Consider the following 13,972-nt stretch of genomic DNA (forward strand, 5'->3'; position numbering starts at 1 on the left):
CTGACATCTTGCTCAGGGGGGGAAGCTCAAATTCTGCTATCAACAGGACAATGTTTCATAGCTCTTAAGCTGTGATTAGACAACAGCTAACATTTACTAGCTAGCTCACGTTATTATTTGATGCATTTATACTGGTGGTGGTCCAAAAAACCCACCTAGGCTTGGAGTGAAAAAATGGGAACCGTCCAATTTTATAGTATCTAGGCATTGGTGGTTCAGTGGTAGAATTCTCGCCTGCCACGCGGGAGGCCCGGGTTCGATTCCCGGCCAATGCAAGATCCTTTTGCTATATTTGAGTAAATAATCGATGTAATACATGAATTCCCTGCACCAACAATCACAACAATGGGGGCTGAAATTTGGGACACCATTGGGCAGACACAAAACATGTTTAGACAAAACATTTTTTCCATCAGCAACAACAGCCCGAGTAACCCTGACTCTAACCATATAATTTTAAAAACTTGTTACAATAAATTTTGACTTCAACACTCAGCATTTTTTTGACTGGATTGTCTTTCTCTTAGTGACGTGAAGTAGCAGTTGTGACAGCAAAGCTCTGAGGTGCGTAAAATAAAAAAAAAAAATGATTTTCAGTGACGCTATCGGAGCAGGTGAAGTTCGAGATAAGAGATCAAAGCCAGTCACAAGTCACAAAGGTCCAGTTTGGGTATCCATAGACTTTAAGAACTTCCTTCAGGTGCCTGTGCTCCATCGATGAGACAGCAATTTTAATGTTGGTAAACCTCAGTATTTCAAGCATTGGTGGTTCAGTGGTAGAATTCTCGCCTGCCACGCGGGAGGCCCGGGTTCGATTCCCGGCCAATGCATCATCCTTTTCAGTTAGCTGATCCCATAACCAACACAGCATAACAGTGTGTCGGCCTCACACCAGAGATTCCCAACCCTAGAGCGTAGCAGTTGTCTAAGAAGCCTTAGTGGATACTTTGATTGTTAATTTCCAATGAGCCAATCCATTGCAAGAACATTAAAACAAAGCTGAACTTGTTTTGTGCATTTTGGGGTGAATAAATGGGAACAAATGATAATGTTAGCCAACAGATGCCTATGATTGTCTTGAGGAGGTGTAAAGGGGTGTGTGTGCGGGGGGTTATTGGCTCCAGCAGACTCACCGCAGGGGAGTGAGGGGGGAGGTGCGGGAGCATTGGAGGCATTGGAGGGTGTGTGGTAGATGAGATGGCAGACAAAAAAGTTTGTGAGCTAAACTTGTTAAATGAATGCTGATCCGTATATTAATGAGCCTGGCATCCAATTGTTCTTTCGTTCCGACAGCTGAGGGGGAAAAAAAACCCTCAGTTCTCAGATCAGGGGTGCCCAAATTCTTCCCAGTGGAGGGGCCAAAATTGAATCTGGGGGGAGGGTCGTGGGTCAAAATGTTAATTTTGCAGTACATTAAGTTCAATATGGGTATAGCATGCACGTGTGCAAAATAAACACTATCACAAATTAATTTTGAAAAATGAATGACACTGTTCATTGTGCTTCACATTTATGTTAAAAAAATTACTGACTTCTTTAAATTAGAAAAATAATTAAAGCACTATAGAATATTTGAAGACAGACATGGAACATTACTAGGCCTTGGGCCTATATCTTCAAATACAAAGACATTTAGTGCAATAGGCAAAGTAACATGGGACAAGACATGCCCCCATGGGACCAAAATATATTCTTCACTGGTTTGAACAATCATTTTTAAATCAGGAATAGTAGTAGAATTGGACAACACCTTGAGAAGGTTTGTCCATAACTTGCTGCACTGCCATAAAAACATTGATACCTCTCGTTGTCCCTTTCATTGTTTCAAGGCCCTCTAGTTCTTGGCACACTTCAAAGTCCTCATTGACGCCTCGCAAAAACACCAGCAACTGTGCTGAGTCAGATATGTCGGTGCTTTCATCGCACGTGATGGAGAAAGCAGAAAACCGACCTTCTCTTTGGGCTATCTGGCCCCGAACGTCTTCGGCCATGTCCTCAACGCGACGGGTGACCGTGTTCTGTGACAGGCTAATCTGAGAAAAAGCCTGCATCTGATTTGGACACACAGCTTCAGCAGCAATTGTCAGACACTCTTTGACAAAAGCAAAAGCACGTCCACTTCTGACAATGACGTTGCTAATGCGATGACTTGCCCGAGTGGCATTTTCTTGTGCAGTGGACGGCTGAAGTAAAGTTCGCTGCTGTGTGGTTAGCTTTGTTAACAAGTCTGCTACCTTCACCTTGCGATCCTCACCTGTGTATTTTGCGAACTGGTGAGAATGCTTAGTTTCATAGCGACGACGGTGACCCTCTGTTTACATAACAGACACACTGCGGTGGAATAGACCTCAGTAAAAAGATAATCGTGTTCCCAACTGTTTTTGAATTTTCAAAGACAGCGCCACCCTACCATCAATGTATCACAATGTCATCCTTTGGTCAGGAGTGGAAATGCACCAATAAATAATATTCAATGAGAGATACCGAGCGCTGACCGGGGGGGGATTATACAGTGGGCAAGGCGTGGGCCAAATATAATCGGGCCCCAAAATGGGCAGCCGTGTCTCAGACACTGACATAGACTCACCTGTAGGGAGGTGGACGCCTGGAAAACAGCGTTATTTGGTGCCACAGAAGCGGATCACTAATATAAAGAAGCAGTGTGAGAGGTGACATGTTGCTGCGGCTGTCAACTGTCAGTTGGACAGAGCGAACAGTGGGAGGGGGGGATCAGTGAGCAGCGAAGTCCGAAGAAACAGAGTTGCAGTAGTGAATTTGCAGTCTGTGTAAATGCTGCAGTGCCTCAGGGCGAAGGGGAAGTGTCTCTGTGTTGTGCCACTGTTGAAGAAGTAAAAGAAGTTGGTCACCGGAGCAAGAAAAAAGAATTGCGAGCGCTGTGTGAGGTGTCAATCGCTCTTCTCACATTTACTTTCGACAATCTGACTTCAGTTCACGACCTCACCATCTGTGTCGCTTATTCCCCTTGTCTCCAGAATGTGCGTACACTGTACGCACGGTTCAGAGTTTGCTTACGGTGCGCACATTCTCCCGTCAAGTTTGTTTTTTATAGATCACAACCTCTGCGTGGAAAGTGGCGTATGCACGTTTCCAGCCCCGTTTTGTGCGTATGCCACATTTATAAATGAGACTCCAGGTCACTTGCTCTCTCCAGGCTCCTGATATCTGCCTGTCTCTCACCTCACACTGGGCGACACTTTCATCCCCGTCCACAAGTCCCTCATGTTGTTCTGCTGGGGTTTAGCCATAAGCTTCTTCCCGTAGGAGTTTACTGTTCGTACTGCACCCACTCACAGAATTTAGTACAAGATAGCGCCATGACGAGTTCTCACATGCCATTTTTGTTGGTGTGTACATCCTTCCACGTGTGGGACCATCTTAAACTTATATATTTTTTAAACAGTTTTCAATGAGGATTTAACATCGAGGATTTGGGGATTTTCCAACCTATACTGCAGCCAGCCACTAGTGGGAGCAATTTGAATGTTGGTAGAAATCTGTTTTTCAAGCATTGGCGGTTCAGTGGTAGAATTCTCGCCTGCCACGTGGTAAGCGGGTCGATTCCCTGCCTGTTAACTGATCCCATAATCAACACAGCACAACAGTGTTCAAAAAATATTGTGTTGGCCTCACACCAGAGATTCCGAACCCTAGAGTGTGGTAGTGATTTAAAAGGTTTTGTGGATACTTTGATACTTGATTTCCAATGAACCAACCCATTGCTAGGAACATTAAAACAAAGCTGAACTTGTTTTGTGCAGTTTTTGGAATGAATGAGAATGTCAGCCAGCAGGTACTTTTGATTGTCTTAAGGAGATTCTGAGTGCAATATCACTTTAAGAGTTTGGAAGTCAGTGTTTTCCGCTTTCATTAATATGGGTCTTAAATGCTATGCTTCTGTTTCCATAATAATGCTTCTGCTGATATGTATGTGGTTAATGTTTCTGAGAGAAAGTCCAAAATAAATGTCATAACTGAGACCAGATGAACCAGATGATCAGATTTGTCTGCAGTAATACATTTAATTCCAGAAAATGTCCTTGCTATCTTCTGTAAAGCATCTAAAGAATTTTTTCTTATGTTACAGACATCCACATCCACAAAGGCAGGAAACCAGTGAGGCTTCTCCAAAGTTAATACCACTGTGTCCTGAAGGCAGGGGGACCCTCCTTGGTAGGGCTACATTGAGTTGCCCCAGGGTATGGAAAAATACCCAGACCCCCACCTATTGCTCAGGGTGGCAAATACACAGTCCTCATTCTTTGTAAAAATGTAATCCTAGAATAATCTCTTTTATTTCTCACTGCAGATGTTTGCTATTAGAGGATGAACGTTATTATCGGCTGGCTGATAAAATTAGCCAATGTGGACCTTTCACAGGAATATTTGTATCGCCCATTCATGTTTGCCAATATGTGAAGATATTAGTTATTTTTTTTATTATTCAGGTTATTGAATTGTATTTGTGTCTTGTAATGTAATGAGATAGGGATTTGTGACCTATGCTGCAGCCAACCACTAGTGGGAGCTCTTTGAATAGAGGTGATTGATGTGATATCGAGCATTGGTGGTTCAGTGGTAGAATTCTCGCCTGCCACGCGGGAGGCCCGGGTTCGATTCCCGGCCAATGCATCAACCTTTTCATTTTACTGATCTCATACCCTGTGGATGTTAGAGGCAATGTTCAAAGCTTCCATTGCTGAAGCTGAGGCGGTGAGCTGTGGTCTCAAGGTCTTAGGTGCACCAGGGGGCGGTAAACCTTGAACACCATGGTGGACACTGGTGGTCCTTGCGTAGAAAGGAGCCAGTTGAGGTGCTTCAGGCATCTGGTAAGGATGCTCCATGGGCGCCTCCCAGGGAGGTGTTCCAGGCACGTCCAGCTGGGAGGAGACCTCGGGGAAGACCCAGGGCTGGGTGGAGAGATTATATCTCCACACTGGCCTGGGAAAGCCTCAGGATCCCCCAGTCGGAGCTGGTTAATGTGGCCCGTGAAAGGGAAGTTTGGTGTCCCCTGCTGGAGCTGCTTCCCCCCGCGCCCCGACCCTGGTTAAGCGGTTGAAGATGAGATGAGATGATCTCATAGTCAATACAGTCAAGGCGCCTTTTGGAAATCAACACTGTGCATTACAGTGCTCTAAAATACACCCTTTTTTTGGATTTGTTCATAGATGTAAGGCTATTTTAAGCCTCGTTGGTGCTCCCTGCCACCCGAGAGTCGAGGTGATTCTTGGCGTTTCAGTCTGCTACTAAGAATCTACCAAGATTCTGACATGTTGGCCAATAGGCGCTCGCATCCCTACGAAGATTCGCGGGTCGTGCTACCAAGAATTGACCTACCGTGACGTTGAGGGGCAGGACACACTCGTACCAGTTGCCGGCTTGAATCAGAACTTTGTGAATGTAAGTATATCTTTATAGCGGTTGTCACTATAAATACATTGGGAATATTTGTTTATATCTTTTAATGTGGCTTGGTAAAGCTAACAGGTAGTGTGACGTGACGCTACTGTAAACGGCGACTGTAAACAGAGATTGTAATGGCGATTTTCAGACTTAATACGAGCGGTCATGTTTGGCCAGTTTCACGGCTATATATCTTCTAAATTAACCTGCGTGTTGATGACGTTAGCGAGTTGAGTTAATGAACGAAGGCTGGTTCGGCTCGGTAAAGTTAACATTTTACTTGCTAATGACGTAACCTGTTGTGGCAGTGACGCGACTGTAATGGCGATTTTGAGTTACTCTGGTGGAGTACAGTGAAATGAAAAGTTACGGCATGGCTTGTATCATGTTGCTAAAGTTTCATACGTCAATCTTAAATGAATGAATGAATGAATAAATAAATGATAAATGAAGAGCCAAGCGAGCAGACTGGAATTGTGTACATTTGCTCAAGTAATATACTGTACAATCAAGAAGTAGGCTGCTTGTACTTTACATCAGTGTTTACATTTTATTCTATTTTATACTAATACTCAACTACATCTCAGAGGGAAATCATGTACTTTTCATTCGACTACATTTAGTTTACGGCCTTATTCACTAGTTACTCTCCAGATTAAGAAGGTTCGTACAGAATATAATATTATAATTATGTATTTTTAAATATGAACCTATTCTGAAGATTGAAATTGTTAGAATTTGCTCCACATGTACTAGCTGCAACATTAATGTGATACTTGCACATTAATGCAGTGTTATACAGTGTGGTATTTCTACTTTTTGTTCCAGGTGGGACATAAGCTGCGTAAAATAATATAATAATTGAGATGGCACCTATCACTCCCATATAGTACTTATGTTTATAGTGACACTGGGATGTTGACTGATATTTAAGCCTGTTGGAAAAATATACATAAACATAGCATAATACAAAACCAAGATATTCATGACTGAATATAATAGGGAATAATATACACAACTGCCTTAAGTATGTGTTACAAATATTTTTTTCCATCTAATAATTTCCTTTTTTATTCCAGATCGAACCTCGCTTTAGGAAACGTGCTGATGGCAGTCTAAATCTGAGTGATACAACAGATGCAACAAAACTGAGGCAAGCGAGGGAAGGAAAGCCATGGATGCGAACCATGTCCCCAGAGGCAGTGGTGGATAGAGCTAAAAAAGCTTTAATTCAGCACCAGGGAGACCCAGCAAATAGAAAGCACCTGCTGGGTTTCTTTGAAATCCAGTTTGGTGTCTATCATGGACAGACATTCAAGTGGGTAATTGAAAATGCCTTGGGATATGCTGGTTACCTTGTGGCAGCTATGAAGAGGGACTCACAGGAGGGGTGCAGCTTTACACGCAGATGGGAACTGTAGTGAAGGGAAGGCACCGTCTGCCAACCTATCGCTGTGCCAGATGTTCCACGTCGCTTGAATCGTTTCACTTACATATGAACAGATTCATCCCAGGCAAAAATGTCAAGTGACTTCATTAGAATATTTATTTGTAAATTGATCAAATAGTTGATAATTATACTATAGTCTAATACTAGACTATTTTTATTTATTTTTTACATTTCTTAATTTACAGGTACACTTGCAAGTGACACCTTCCAGGACCATCTTTTGGATGGACTTGCAAGGTGGAATGAGGACCGGGCTGTGGCAGCAACAACTGAGGGGCAGCAGCCACGTTCCTACAACCATATCCTCTGCCATGCTGTAAATGCCCTTGCAGAGGAGGTCCTGGGCAAGAAAATCATCCCTTACGCCGAGCCAAGGAAATACACTGGTATGTTACTATAACTATGTAGTTGTGACAGTTTTATTCAAGTTTACAAATACCACTATCTATTAAGTTATTATATATATATATTATATTATATGTCCTGTATATTATCTAATTATTGATCAATGTTTTTATGTTTTAAAGATGAGCTTATTGGAGTTGAATACCTTTACCAGCAAACTGGTAAAGTCCTGCAGGACTACAAGTTGGCCATTGAGGAGTCAGAGACCACTGATGTTCATGTAGAGCTGGTTGAAGGTTACGCTAGAGGAGTTTCAGGACATCACTGTCCCCACCTTCGACACTGGACGTACCCCTGCTGCATCGTCAGAAGCATCAGCAGCGTCTCTGATTCCATCAGCTCCAACTCCTCCAGCTCATCACTGTCATCACTACCATCCGATACAACCAGCTCTCAGCTGCTCACTCCGTCAAAGCCAGCACATAGCTGTTAGTTTTTAATGAACCTTCTGTATTTGTTGTCATTCTAACCTTAAATGTATATTTGTCATTTTTGTCACAAATTAAAACTAAATATTTATCATTTTTCATGCAGTCCCAGTTGAACAATTAGCAGCAGAACCCGAGGAAACATCGGAAACATCTGAAGAGTCCACCTCACATGATGTAAAGACCCGATTCCTACTTAAGTGCCCTCGTACGATCAATGGTATCCATTGCTGCTATCAAAAGTTCTAAACTTATCTTAATTTTAGGATTCTGTTGGACCTGACAACCTTTAGGGTTATGGGGCTGTGCAAAATTTGGCAGAGTATTTGGTTGGCCTCAGAGACCACCAGCTTGCCTTGACTGGAGAAGAGTGCACCGAGATCATCATTCTGTGGCAGGCAATGGGAGAGTATGACAAATAGAAGACGGTTTACAAATCACATCACCAAAGTACTCAACAGGGACGATTCAGGGCCACTAAAAAGATTGTGGCACCAGGTGTGGAGAGCACCAAAAGATCCAGCCATTATAGCTGCCTGAGGCTTTGCAGAAAACACCAACTCTGAATTCTGGCAGTTTGGCTGTTCCATACAATTTCACACTGCCACCAAACACTGCTGGGGAGGCAAAACTGAAGGGGAGACTGTAACCTCAGGCCATTTCCCAGGCTCTACCACCACCATCACCACCTCAATGCTTTCCTGTAATTGCACCAGCACCACCCGGCTCCCTCCCCTTCATTTTGCCATCACCAGCACCAACCGGCTCCCTCCCCTTCATTTTGCCATCACCAGCACCACCCAGCTGCCTCCCCTTCATTTTGCCATCACCAGCACCACCCGGCTCCCTCCCCTTCATTTTACCATCTGTGTAGAGTCCAGCAGTACCTGGAACCTCACAGATGGTATTCTTCAACCTCCCATTGCCCTCAGCTATTCCACCATCAACTGTGACACAGACTCAAGCTGTGCCTTACATCACACAGCAATACAGACAAAGGAGACAAGAGAGTGAGCGCACTGGCACTTTCAAAAGGAAATATGAAAGGAAGACTGATGTGATTCTCTGTAAGAAGTGCCAGAGAGAGAGAAAGCCTCCTTCACATCTCCAGTACTTCGGCAACTGGTACTGTGAAGAGTCTGAGACTCAGACATATGTGGAATGGAGGACTGGGCTGGAAAAACTGGGTTTTGGGAAAAAGAAGCCAGGAAATGACAACCCTCCAGCCTCTTAATGTTTTGGTTTATGTCTTTATTGTTTATTAAGTATTTCATTTTTATTTATTAATAATCTATGTCACTAGGTTCCACTAGTCCCCTGCTGCACAGTAATAAAACGTTTTTTGTATTTCCATTGCAAGACAATTAAAGTGCAGAGGCCTAAACCAGGGGTGTGGGCCTGGGTGTTTATGCATGCGTGTGAGTTGGGTTGGGTTATTTTGTTTTGCTCATTTTGTTATTGATGTTGCTCTGATTTTCGTTTTCTTTTCATTTCACTTTTTAGTATAGAATGGTTATGCTGTATGATACAGTATACATTTAATATTAGTGCATATTGCACATTAGGGTACCAGATCAAACAGATGGTGCCTAGGATGAGAGTTTGTTTTACTTATTTTTTTATCTTGTTTACATCTCATGTTATTTATGTTACACCTTATTTCTTATTTCTTATTGATATTGTTGTTAATGTTGGTACTATTACTATCACTATTATAACTACTATATGTGTAGTAGTAATAGTATCATCATTATTGTTTTTATCATAATTATTGTTAAAAAAATGATTTTGGACATTTCAATGTTTTGATTTCTTCTTCTTATTGTACTTAGTTATTATTACCTCAACTTCACTCAAAAAAATATACAACTTTTGATATGTACACAAGGCAAGATTTTCTGAATTTAAAATAAGTAGATAAATAACAATGATTGTCATATTTGTCATATTCCTTGGCTTCTTCATCACAAAAGGTCTTAGGTTTGGCCACTTAACAATTTTATTTTACATTAGATGCTCCCACACATATCTACCGGTAAACAACATTAAAACGACATTGTTACGAGCGGGATTGGAACCGGCGATCGGAGGGCGCAATTCTGGTATTTGTTGGTACCTTACATAGATTAATGCAATATATCCCTGCCACCCGAGAGTTGAGGTGATTCTTCGCAGCGACAGCCAATCGCGTTTCAGTCCGCTGCCAAGAATCTGCCAAGATTCTGACACGATGGCCAATTGGCGCTCCCTGCCAAGATTTGCACGTCGTGCTGACATTGAGGGGCGGGACACACTCGTTGGGGCTGGATTTAAAACGCCGACAAAGCGAAGCGGATAACTTCTCATCAACACTGTGAAAGTAAGTATATCTTCATAGCGGTTGTCAATATAAATACATCGGGGAATATATGTACCGGTTTATATCTCTTAATGTGGCTCGGTAAAGCTAAGAGGTAGCGTGACGTGAATGATCGCTCGTTGTATCACTTCGTCTCGGTAAAGCTAACAGGTAGCTTGTAATAACGTTACCTGTTACAGTGGCGCTACTGTAAACAGCGACTATAAACAGTGAGTTTGAGACGTAGTACGAACTGAAACGTTAAGTCAGTTTCACAGTGATATAGCTGCGTGTTGACGTCATTGGCGAGCTACACACATTGATCCAGTGGAGTACAGTAAAAGGAAAAGTTGAATGAATGAATGAGGAGCCAAGCGAGCAGACTGGAACTGTGTTGCAAAGTACTGTAGTACATTTACTCAAGTGCTGTACAATCAAGAAGTAGGCTGCTTGTACTTCAGTGTTTACATTTTATTCTATTTTATTCTAATACTCAACTACATTTCAAAAGGGAAATCATGTACTTCTCATTCGACTACATTTAGTTTACAGCCTTATTCACTAGTTACTCTATAGATTTAGATGGTTCATAAAAAATATAATTTTAAAATAATCATGTATTTTTAAATACAAACTTACTCTGAAGATTGAAACAGTTAGTATTTGCTCCAGCTGTACCAGCTGCAACATTAACGTGATACTTGCACATTAATGCAGTGTTGTAGATTGTGGTATTGGTACTTTGACCTCAGTTCAAGTTCTGAATACTTATTCCACCCCTGGACACTGGACTAAAAAGATAAGAAGGTGGTGGACTGTAACAGTCCAGGTCCCCTTCCCTTCATCCACTACCCTTTGACTTGTTAAATCATTTTGTTCCAGGTGGGACATAAGCTGTGTTTAATACTATAATAATTGAGATGGCACCTATCACTCCCATATAGTACTTATGATTTATAGTGACACTGGGATGTTGTCTGATATTTAAGCCTGTTGGAAATGTATACATGTACTGGGTAATAAAAAAAAAAAAACATTACAAGATGTTAAAGACTTAATATAAGTCTGGGAGTGATACATAACTGCCTTAATAATATATTTTTTCCATTTCATCTAATAGTTTCCTTTTTTAATCCAGATGGAAGGGGTGTTTGAGGGAGTACATTGATCTCTTTCCTTCTGGCAGATTTGCCATTACTATCAAGGAAGAGCAATATGCTGCGAAAACTTCCGCTGCCACCTTCCAGGTCTCTCCTCCCACCCAGCTCGCTGCCACTTCCTCTCTCCGCTCCCTAATGCTTGACCAGTACTGTTAAAAAGCCAAACCTTGTAAGCAAACATTTATCAACATAGTATTTTTATGTTTAGTATTATTGCTGTTCAATACTCATGATGTTTATGTTTGTCCTGCCATTTGTCTTTAGCTTTGACCAAGGCACACGCACGGCCCTCATAAACCCTCAACCACCCATCTTCGTACACTGACCCCTGATTTCTTCTGGATGCGGAACGGCTGCGAAACGGTGACGGAGCCGATACATGTCAATTAAAGTCAATGTGTGTATTTCCACTGACTCCGCACGGCTCCGTCACACCTCCAACGCTCCGCAGCCCTCCGGAGCAGATACGCAGGGCTTCTATTTCTGCCGGACGCCGGAGCACACACGCTGCAATTCAGCACAAAACAGGTCGTGCGGGACAGGAAATCGAGCACAGAAACAAAAATAAAACATACTTTGACTGTCAAAATAAAATACACCGTGCTCACGGCGGATCATATTTCCCTGCGCTACACCTTGAAAACGTCATAATGGGCGGAGACAGCCCTGAAGTCAACAGGTCAGAGGTTTTCACCGACCAGTTCACCACGTTGACACCATGGATGAGAAGATGCTGATTATTCAAGTCCAAAATCACCAAATAATTTATGATGGAAACAACTTGTTGGTTTGGTTCTCTTTATAGAAACTGCACCCTGTTATATTGCGCGATCACAATTGAATTCCCGAGATCTCGTGGGTCTTCGTGACGTCATGGCCGCACCGCAGCGCACCACTGTGGCGGAGGTGGTGGGGATTGGCGTACGGCGAAACATGCAACCGACACGCTGCGCCGCCGTTTCGCAGCCGTTCCGCATCCAGTGGAAATCCAGGGTCAGGCAGCAGCACAGCCCTAACCCACCCGTCTTCGTCCACTGAGGCAGCCGCAGGACCCTCACCCTCCCGTCCTCATCCACTGAAGCAGCTTCAGGGCCCTCACCCACCCGTCTTCGTCCACTGAGGCAGCCGCAGGACCCTCACCCTCCCGTCCTCATCCACTGAGGCAGGAGCAAGGCCCTCAACCACCCTGGCAACAGGAGACACGTGTTGCGTAAGTTTATATATCTTTAAAACATAGAACACAAAATTATTTACTGCAACATTTTATGGTCTGTTACTGCTTTTGGTGAATGTATTTTTTTTTTTAACTAGTCAAACAATTTTCCTTTTGAAGGGACGGTGGGAATGGGGAAGAAGTAATCTGTTGCATCCAAGCACCTGGACTGTCGGAGATGCAAGAGGAATGTCATCAGCTGGAGCCATGGCATTGTCTCCCAGCTTGACATTGACCACAGGATGCAGTTCCCTTGCATCCTCACATCAAAACTGACATGTGACGTGGAGGTAGCTACTTTGATGAGAAGACTGTCCAGTACCTGACAGAGCGAGGGGATTGCCAGTGCTGTCTCATCTGTCCTGATCCTGCCTGTGACATCTGAGCCTGCATAGATTCCACCCAAATGGTGTCTCGAAAGCTTGGAGCACTGCTACCTGCGCTTTGTGGGCCTGGGTGTGTTTCTGCAAGCGTGTGAGTTTGGTGGGGTTGTATTGCTCATTTTGTTATTGATGTTGCACTATTTCCTTTACATTTCATTTCACTTTTAAGAACAGAGTGGTTATGCTGTCTGTTACGGCAGTAATGTTATATTAGGACATTGTACACATTAAAGCACCAGATCGAACAGATGTTGCCCAGGATGAGAGTTTGTTTGACTTATTTTTTATCTTGTTTATTTATGACACCTTATTTATGATTATTATTGTTAACATTGTTGGTTTCTAACATTAATATTGTTATTTATACTATTGTTATTGATATTGTTGTTAGTGTTGTTATTATTACTATAGCTTTTATTACTATTATATGTGTAGTAGTAATAGTAATAATAGTAGTATCATCATTATTGTTTTTATCATAATTGCCATTGAAATAAAACGAGTTTGGACATTTCAGTGTTGTGATTTTTCTTCCTCTTATTGATACTTAGTTATTATTACCTCAACTTCACTCTCACAAGGCAAGATTATCTGAATTTAAACTAAGTAGATAAATAACAATGATCATCATCACAAAAGGTCTTATGTTTGGCCCCTTCACAATTTTATTTTACATTAGATGCTCCCGCACATATCTACCGGTAAACATCATTATAATGTAATCGTAAGAAGCGGGATTCGAACCTGCGATTGGAGGGCACAATTCTGGTATTTGTTGGTAACTTATTAGTACCTTACATTGACTAACGCACTATATCTGTAGCGCAGTATGCAACACGTCAGTCTCATAATCTGAAGGTTGTGTGTTCGAGCCTCACATGGGGAAGTTGTTTTGTGTGGAGAGTATATTAACACTTGACATTATGTTAAGAGAGCAGTTGGAAAGGAATTTATAATGTTGGGCACATGGAAGTGGAATAAGTGCATGTGCTGAATGATGCAGTTCCCCCTTTATAAATTACAGTGTAGGTTTTGTAGAGGGCAAATCAACGTAATGACTTCACCTCACACTTTCACGAATTCACCTTGTCTTGAATAATAAACACCTGCAATGACACATCAACACTGTTAAAGATACTGTATTATTAATAAGACCATTTTACCATATAATCTT

The 13,972-nt window shown here is 42.3% G+C and overlaps 3 non-coding genes across 3 annotated transcripts; all 3 read left to right on the forward strand.

Moving 5' to 3' along the window:
* Window positions 1–204: 204 nt before the first annotated feature.
* On the forward strand, window positions 205–275 carry trnag-gcc. Its single transcript has one exon. It is a non-coding gene; the product is annotated as a tRNA-Gly (tRNA).
* Window positions 276–759: 484 nt separating this feature from the next.
* Window positions 760–830, forward strand: trnag-gcc. Its single transcript has one exon. It is a non-coding gene; the product is annotated as a tRNA-Gly (tRNA).
* Window positions 831–4,579: 3,749 nt separating this feature from the next.
* trnag-gcc lies at window positions 4,580–4,650 on the forward strand. The gene has a single exon. It is a non-coding gene; the product is annotated as a tRNA-Gly (tRNA).
* Window positions 4,651–13,972: the final 9,322 nt, after the last annotated feature.

The sequence above is a fragment of the Scophthalmus maximus genome, chromosome 1 (genome assembly GCF_022379125.1).
Source record: "Scophthalmus maximus strain ysfricsl-2021 chromosome 1, ASM2237912v1, whole genome shotgun sequence".
Lineage (NCBI taxonomy): Eukaryota > Metazoa > Chordata > Actinopteri > Pleuronectiformes > Scophthalmidae > Scophthalmus > Scophthalmus maximus.